Raw genomic sequence first — 6,485 nt, 5'->3', positions numbered from 1 at the left:
ATTTATTCCAGGGATGAAAAATGGTTTCATATTAGGAAATCTATTTATGTATTTTTATCATGCTAATAGATTAAAAGTCATGTTCCTAGATGCTGAGAGGCACTTGATAAAACCCAACATCCATTTTTATTTATTTATTTTTAAAGGCCTATTAATAAAATGATAATAGATACCTACGTAACATAATTGAATACATTTATCTCAATCTAAAATCTAGCATCATATTTAATGGGGAACATCAGAACTATTCATATTAAAGTCAGAAACTTGATAAGAATATCTGCTATCACCACTATTAATAAACATCAATCTGGAGATCCTGGGCAATTTAATTACACAAGAGAAAGAAATAAAATGTATACAATTTAGAAAAAATTGTAAGATTTAATATTGAATTACAATAAAAAGTTATCCAACTAAAGGGCCCGGGTGCGAGCGCAGCGCCGCCTGAGGTAACCGCGCCGGCCGAGCCCGCGCCGGGGGTGTGGCTGCCGGCTGTGGCCCGCAACAGGTGGGCCGGGCAGGTGCGCCCGCGGCGCCGCGCCGTCCTGGGCCCGGCCCGAGGCTCCGGGCCGCCCGGGGGCCAGGCCGAGCGGGAGCCGGGCCGGGGCTGGGGCTGGGGCCCGGTGGGCAGCCGGCGGGATTCCCCGTGGGAGTCCAGCCCCGAAGGGTCCTCGGACCTTGGGCAAGTCAGTCCTGGCCCTTGGCCCGTTTCCCTAATCCGTGAAATGAAAGTCCGGACTGGGACCTTCCCCTTCTGACGTGTGGATCTCGAGAGAGACCTGCCTGCTCTGGAAGCTGCAGAGGGAGAGCATAGCTTTAAGTCCATGGCCCAAAATGACTCTACCACTGGAGACTCTCTTCTGTAAAGAAGACGACCATCGGAGGCTGGGATGAGCATGCCACTGCATCCAGTCTCCGCCATTCCATCCCAGGATGCCACCTCTGCTAGAGTCTACAGAAGTAAGACCTAAGAAAAGGAGAGGGAAGAGCAGAATGAGAAGACTTTGGGACATTCCATGAGTCATTCAAGCAGCATTTCTAAGGATCTGTCACTGTGAAGGGGATGAGGAGAGCCCTCTGATCACCCCCTGCCGCTGCACAGGGAACCTCCACTTCGTGCACCAGGCCTGCCTGCAGCAGTGGATCAAGAGCTCGGGCACGCGCTGCTGTGAGCTCTGCAAGTACGAGTTCATCGTGGAGACCAAGCCAAAGCCGCTGAGAAAATGGGAGAAGTTGCAGATGACAGCCAGCGAGCGCAGGAAGATCATGTGCTCTGTGACCTTGCACGTCATTGCCACCACCTGTGTGGTCTGGTCCTTCTGTGTGCTCATGGACCGCACAGCCGAGGAAATCAAGCGGGGGCAGGCGACAGGACTCTTAGAGTGACTCTTTTGGGCTAAATTGGTGGTGGTGGCCATCGGTTTTACCGGTGGACTTCTTTTTATGTATGTTCAGTGCAAAGTGTATGTACAATTGTGGAAGAGACTCAAGGTTTATAACAGAGTGATCTATGGTCAGAACTGTCCAGAGACAAGCGAAAAGAATATTTTTGAAAGACCTGCACTCACAGATCCCAACTTTGAGAATAAAGATGGACGTGGAATCTGCCATTCCGACACAAATTCGTGCTGCACAGAACCTGAAGACACTGGAGCAGAAATCGCTCATGTCTGATCGTGTGAAGGGAATCGTTTTCCTGGACATGTGTGAACAGCTGAAGGAAATTGCTTACTGCCGATTGTGTACCTTTCTAATGTGCTTTATTAGCACAGGCTGGACAGGTGACTCTTTTTAATGGTTTCTCTTTTTCTAAGCCCTGCTTAGTGAATCTCTGGAAAGCCCTCACGTTGGCTGTATGTGTCTGGGTTCCACTTCTACCCACGTCTATCCGTGGGGAGGTGGAAGAGCCATGATGCCGCAGTAGGGAGCTGGCCTATGGTCTTGAGCAGAATGAGAGAATAAAATGTCAAACCTGAGGGAGGAGCAGGAGCAGGGTGGCACCAGGCCCTGGTGTGTAGCTCGTCCAGTTGGCAGCAGCCCGAGCCTGGGGCGCAGCATTTGGGAGTGTCTGGTCATGGTGCGAGGACTTTCCTCCTCACAGGAGAGCCTGGAAGACTAGCTTTTTCTGCTGACGCTGCCCCTGACAGCCCTCCCGAGCAGGTGGGCTGTGGTGCTCTGTGCATGGTGGCAGGCAAGCCACTAAGCAAACAGCACTTTACAACAAGAGAATCTTTATTTTATTATGTGTCCAGTAAGATTGACATTTAAATGAATGTCTCATTTAGAAACCTTCCTTCATGACCCTGATGATCTCTTTTATGTTATAATAGATCTAAAACCTTTCTGCCTTAAAAAAAAAAAAAAGTTATCCAACTAAAAAATTACAAATAGTAGAGTTCAATTAGGTCTTTGATTACAGAATTAACTTATAAAATCATCTTCTTATATTAAAATAAAATAGCATTAATAGAAGAAAAGTCTTCATTTTTAATAGCAATATGACTAGAAAATATTTAGAAATAAATTTATCACATGTGAAAGATCTATATAAACAAATCTTTCCAACGATACTCATGGACACAAAAGAACATTTATACTACGTAAAGATATACTATATTCTTGGCAAGGGAAAGTCATATCATACAGCTTTTAATTATTTCCAAATTAATGTAAATATTTAATACAGTTCCTATAAGTATATCAAAAGAATTTGGGGGTTCAAATATGATCATAAAGTTCATGTTGAAAATATAGAAGCAAGAATAAACAGAAAATTTCAGAAAAAAAAAGTGACACTAGTCCAGACAGATCCATATTTAGGATATGATAAGTGTAGTACCCCAAATCAGTGGGAAAATTTGAAATTAAACAATAAAAACTGTTTATTCTTTCCCAGTTATTCAGTTGGGCTGCCTTCCAGAAAAAAATAATATTGGATTCAAATTTCACAACTTACATCAAAATAATTTCCTGATGAATCAAATATTTCTATAAAAACAATAAAAATATCAAAATAGTAGGATACTCCATGGGAAAATTATAAAATATGGTAATGGGGAAGACCTTTCTAAGTATAATGCAAAACTCATAAGCCATAAAAAAAGACTGATGAATCTGACAATAAAAATATAACTGAGCAAAAAATGTACAACTAATGATATAAACTAGCACTGTCCAATAGAAATATGATGCAGGAGACATTTGTAATTCTAAATTTTTTAATAATTATGTTAAAAGGTAAATAGAAATGTATGAAATTAATTTTAATAACTTATTTTACTTAGCTTGACATATCCAAAATATTATTTCAACAAATAATCAATATAAAATATTATAAATGTGGCATTTCTATTTTTTAAACTAAGAATTCTGGTGTGTGTTTTATATGTGTATACTGCAATTTGAACTAGCTACATTTCAAGTGCTCTAGAGCCACACATGGCTAGTGACTATCATGTTTGACAGCACTTTAATTGGTTAATTTCCTAAATATAGAATATTATAATATAGAAAATTCTCATAAATCATTAAAAAAAGTCTACCAACCTATGAAGCATTTTTAAGTCACTGAAAGTTAGGAAATTTAAAGTTAAACCATAAAGAAGTATCATTTCTTCTTAGATTTGCAAAAATCAATACATTTTATAACATGCTGGGTCCATGAGGAAGAGGAGAGTCAGTCATATCATACATTGATGGTAAGAGTATAAATTGGTACATCTGTGGAGGGAAATTTGGCAATATCTATCAAAATGTTCAATGCACATACCTTTGATCTAGCAATTCCAATTCCAGGATTTTTTCCTACAAATATACTTGCAAATATGAGACATTATGTACCGATGATTTATTGCGATATTGTTTATAAATGTAAAAATTTGGAAACTGCTTAAATGTTTATCAATATAGTAGTTAAATTTTTGAACATTATATAATGAAATAATATACAATATAAATTAGTAAGGAAATATTTTATGTAATGATATGGGAGGCTAGTCAAGCTGTATTATTTTGTGGGGGGAAAAGGCAAGGCACAGACAAGTATAAATAGTCTAGTAACAACTGTGAAAAAATATATGTATATACACACAGACATATTGAATATGTCTGGAAATATCCATGAGTAATTAGTAACAGAGGTTGCCTACTGGGAGGAAAGTTGGTTGACTCTGAGACAGGGTTAAGAGGGAGAGTTACTTTTTATTGTATACCCTTTTATGCCTTTTAATTTAGTATCAAGAATATGTATTATCTATTGAAAATGTATATAAAATATTTAAATATATTAAAGGACATTGAAGCAACAAGCATATCCATTGAGGTTGTGTCACTTATTTTTTAAAATATCTACTGCAAATATATATTTTAAAATTTCTGCTTAAGATTAACTTCAATATAGCAGTGTTAAGGCAACATTCTGTTCCAAATGCAGGCACCAACCCAAGTAACACAGGTTTGTTCTCTGAGAGTTCGTTTTTTGGCTCTGGTTTTCTCAACAGTCAGAAACACCTGTTACAGTGTTTGCTTAGATCTCTGACCTCCTTTGTTCAGTGAGACCAAGTGACAGTTATTTCCAAATCAGAATATCCTCTACCAATTCTCCCTTAATCTTATGTAAGCTCCTGAGTTGAGGTGGCCTCAGTGGGCTTCCATTTATAACCAGCAAAAGCTCAAATTCCCAAAGGGCTACCCTGGATTTATAGAGTATACAGTAAATATTTCCTGGCATATTTCCAGGAAAGGAATGGCTTGCCTTTTTTCAGGGTGCAGAGGTCCCTTTTTCTACTTTGCACAACATCGCACCAGAAAACCCTGGCTGGTTCCAAATCCTGACCACCCCCATGGGGAGAATCACAGCCCATCCTTGTTGGCACTGATCTCAGTAGGTCTTCCTTGCCCACCTCCCCGCAGACAAGGAAGGCATTGACAACATGGTATCTTGAGCAGGTTGAGTCTGTAGGTGAGGTTATTACACCAGTTGAAAATATGGTTATAATTGCCAATTTGAGTTTGAGGCATTTAAAAGATATTAAATTAATTGGCGGCTGAGTTGTCATTGATAGCACAGCAGGAATAGGTTGACCTAGATTTCTCAGATCCCTGTGAATTCAGCCTTGATCACCCAAACCTGCTGTAGGCCACATCCTGTTTCGGTTTGTGGCAGTGGGGGTGAGAGTGGGGGCTTGAAGCATGCCAAGGTCTTTGGTCCCACAGCTCAATGTTAGACCAGAGTTTTTCAGAATCTACATAGGTACCCCTGAAAGGTGGATTTACCATCATTTTAAATTTCAATCAATGGCGAAATGCTAATCCCTCAATGCAAAATGCTATGGGCTCCCTGCCCAGCCTGTGAAAACATGCAAGGTTTGGAGAAAAAGGGATGAGGTATTTCTACTCGAACCAGTGGAGGTCAGTGTTGAGTCATTGATCTCTTGTTCTAGCTGGATGCAGAAGTTACCACATTAGATAGGTCCTTGCTGATGAAACAGATAGAAAAAGGACATTCAAAGATGAAAAATGTGGGGCTCTGACACCCTTCGAAGTGTAAGCAGCAGCGCCACAATACTGAAAAATGATTGCCTGAAGTAGCTGACAACATTTGGAGCAACCTCATGAAGACATGCTGCATAGCAAGAAAGTGGATAAAGGGTGACTGTGTGTACTTGCAACTTCAGCCACAGAAACTTGGACCTGTCTTTTACACTGACAGCTTCCACGAATGCCTATCTACTGAGAGGTTCTGGGATCCAAAGGGAGCGTGTTGGTCTCCTCATTATCTATGTGAGTGTTTAAAAGCAAGGAGAAGCTGGAATTTGCTTCCCAATAGGAAAGGGAACTTCTTGCAGACAATATCTTCCTCCAGGTCACAATCCTTATTTCTATGAAGTTTTAAAAGCCTCCTCAAACATTCATTTCAAACAATCAACCCCATTGCTGGCTTGCTGGTGTTCACTCTCTGAGTGGGCCTGCCTTATTAATCCCTAGATAACTGCACTAGTGGGGAATTTCACAGTGCAAGAGAGGATCCTGGGGCTGTAGGCTCCTACTAACCTCAGGAGGACATCAGGAGACAGAAAATGCCAGTGAGCCATTGATAGATCTCATCTTTCCTCATCTCACATCTCTTCTCTCTTCCTTAAGGGCTACAAATTTTCTCTCCATAATTTGAGGATTTAAGGGTACAAAGAATTGAGTGAAGTATTTATCCAAATGAAATACTTAAGTTCTTGGAGTTTCACTCAGCACTGTTATTTGAGTCTTCATTATTAAAGTGAGTGGGTTGAAGGGGGGATGGGCATAAATGCAGGAAAGTCCCCACTTTATACTGTTTTAACATCTTTGTTGATAGTGGTTATATTTTCAGATGCTTTTATTTTTCATCACAGGACAGCTAAGGAGGATGGATGGCAGCTCTCTGTGTTTGTTAATGCCTGGGGATGTAGGTAGCAATTAGAAATGCAAAATTATACATAACGTAACAC

General features: G+C 40.3%; 1 pseudogene across 1 annotated transcript; it reads left to right on the top strand.

Annotated features, from left to right (window-relative positions):
• The first annotated feature begins 893 nt into the window (after window positions 1-893).
• Window positions 894-1,677, top strand: LOC308552388 (E3 ubiquitin-protein ligase MARCHF8 pseudogene; annotated as a pseudogene). Its single transcript has one exon. The product of its transcript is annotated as an E3 ubiquitin-protein ligase MARCHF8 pseudogene (transcript).
• The last annotated feature ends 4,808 nt before the right edge of the window (window positions 1,678-6,485 follow it).

This window comes from Miniopterus schreibersii (assembly GCF_964146895.1).
Source record: "Miniopterus schreibersii genome assembly, chromosome: 2".
In the NCBI taxonomy this organism is placed as follows: domain Eukaryota; kingdom Metazoa; phylum Chordata; class Mammalia; order Chiroptera; family Miniopteridae; genus Miniopterus; species Miniopterus schreibersii.
The sequence above is the reverse complement of the archived record's forward strand: the minus strand, read 5'-3'. Positions and strand labels throughout refer to the sequence as shown.